We start from the raw sequence: 2,269 nt of genomic DNA on the forward strand, positions 1-2,269 counted from the left end.
GCATGCCAATTCTGGACGATTGGAGAACTTTGGAGGCCTCAGAATGCATGTAATCTAATGAACAAAGCTGATTGTTATAGGCACTTTTTTTTGGGGGGGGATTGGATGTAGGCAAATTATTCTAACACTTTGCTATCTCAGAATTACAAAATTCTGATATTTTTGGGCCGTTTTTAGTTACTATGACCATGAGGCTAGAAACCAAATATGTTCTGTCCGTTCTATCAAAATCGTAAGATTATCAGGAGTCTTTATCAAGACATTTAGAGTTGCATTTGAAAAAGCTTGGCATGCTGAGGAATTCAAAATCGTCAACGTCAAATTGCTCAAAACAAGGCACTGAGCAGATAAAGCTTTGTAATTTCTGAGGTAGCGATTTTACTTTAACAAGTCTTCGTGGGTAGAACAAAATTTTCTTACCCTTTGCCCTTTGGGTTCATGTTGATGTCCACGTACGGGCCTGCGCAGGCGTAGTCGAAGAGCACGATGCCCTTGTACTTGTGGACCAGGGCGCTGACTGCGTTGACGTCTGTGAGGATACCAGTGACGTTGGAGGCCGCGGAGAAAGATCCGATGATCTGACGCTTGCTTCCTTTCTGCACACGCCAGACACAAACAGACGCAATAAGGAACATGGGTCTTTGTTTATTCCTTATTCTTATACACACACACACACACACACACACACACGCACACATATATACCAACACACGCACACAAACACACACTCACTCACACACACACGCGCACACACTTAACACGCACATACAAAAAGCACGCACACACACCCACACACTCATGCACGAACAACAACACGAATACCGTCGCAGCAAGCAATTACCTGGCTTTCCGCATACACAGAGAGTAGGGAGCAAACTAGGGCTCTTCCGCGCGAGACAAAACACAAAAAAGGGGGTTATCCTCTTTAGTCTTTTGTGGCTGATGAGACGTGACAAGACAGTGTCCGCTAAACGTGAGGAGAGGAGAATTTCCCCCACTTCAGGGAGACGTCTACAGGTAAGCTCTGATCTTTTCATAATAGAAAAATACATCATCAACATTTCCCTTGTGGGCTTACACTAAAAACTAACGGTTAATTTTAGAATACACAATGCTGCACTTTTTTGCTGTTGTTGTCTGTACTAAACACAAAAGTGCCAGCAGATAGAAATGGGCAGGGTCCAATTTAAAAAAAACACACATTAAAATGTATCATGAAAATGTATGTCTTCGGTGTCATAAGAAACACGCGTAAAATAAAATGTCGAAACAATGTTTTTACTATTAATTAAGATCAGAAAGCAATTCACCCACAAATATGTCGAAGATAGTAGGGGCTACAAAGATTCGAAATTCGATAAAATTATGTCGAAACAGTGTTTTTATACAAGATGCATAGAGTATATCACCCACCTACAGGTGGGGCCTACAAATATTTGAAGTACGATTAAATATCGAATGTTTTTTTACATTTTAGATGCAGAAAGCATTTCACCAACCAACTCATTATAGATCGGGCCACACGTATTCGTATCTCAAGGCAAGACATATCTAACAGAAAGAAAAGTAATGGATCAAAGATTACCACTTTAAACTGTGAATCGTTCGTTAAAACGATTACCTAGTAACGATCTAAATAGCTACGGAATCCCTTGTTGAAACAAGAATAAGTTACATGCAGGGTACAATAAAACCGGTACCTGAATTGTTCATTATAAGTAGCATTTTTAAATACAATAATTAGGTCAACCGAAATCTGGTTTTTGTGTGCTTAGTCTTGTATTAAAAAACTACAACAGCTTCGTCTCCTTGAGAGAAAGTTAAGTGGATTTTATAGTTAACATTAATTTAAGCTTCCAAGAATGCTGTCACTGCAGTAGACATACATCACTATGCGGGCCGAGGTTTTGTTGCATTTCGTCTGAACGTTTGCATTTGCATTGTGAGATCCACCTATTCCGTTTATTTGAAAAAAAATATATAAGAGCTGCATGATATTATTATTTCTAAAGCTAAGTAGACTGTGTTTAATATTAAGCTGCATTGTGTTTCTCTCTATTCGTTTTTTCTCTACTCTTGTTATCAGTTGTTCTGTAACAAAAAAACCTAAACATGTATGTTTCTGTCATTTTTCAATTTTAAAAATTATATTTTTTTTTATCTCTTCTATACACTTCTTGTTTTTCCCTCTGCTAGTTAAACAGTCAAGATAAATATACTTAAAGTGACAAATTAAATTACAGAAACACGAACGTACATTTACCTAATC

The 2,269-nt window shown here is 38.1% G+C and overlaps 1 long non-coding RNA gene across 1 annotated transcript in view; it reads left to right on the top strand.

The window, feature by feature from the left end:
- Positions 1 to 858: 858 nt before the first annotated feature.
- The window catches only part of LOC118478512, a 10,194-nt gene continuing 8,783 nt past the window's right edge, over positions 859 to 2,269 (top strand). The window contains exon 1 of the long non-coding RNA XR_004859096.1: positions 859 to 1,017. This is a non-coding gene — a long non-coding RNA (uncharacterized LOC118478512). The remainder of the gene's footprint in view (positions 1,018 to 2,269) is intronic.

Source organism: Aplysia californica, unplaced genomic scaffold (genome assembly GCF_000002075.1).
Source record: "Aplysia californica isolate F4 #8 unplaced genomic scaffold, AplCal3.0 scaffold00635, whole genome shotgun sequence".
Classification (NCBI taxonomy): domain Eukaryota; kingdom Metazoa; phylum Mollusca; class Gastropoda; order Aplysiida; family Aplysiidae; genus Aplysia; species Aplysia californica.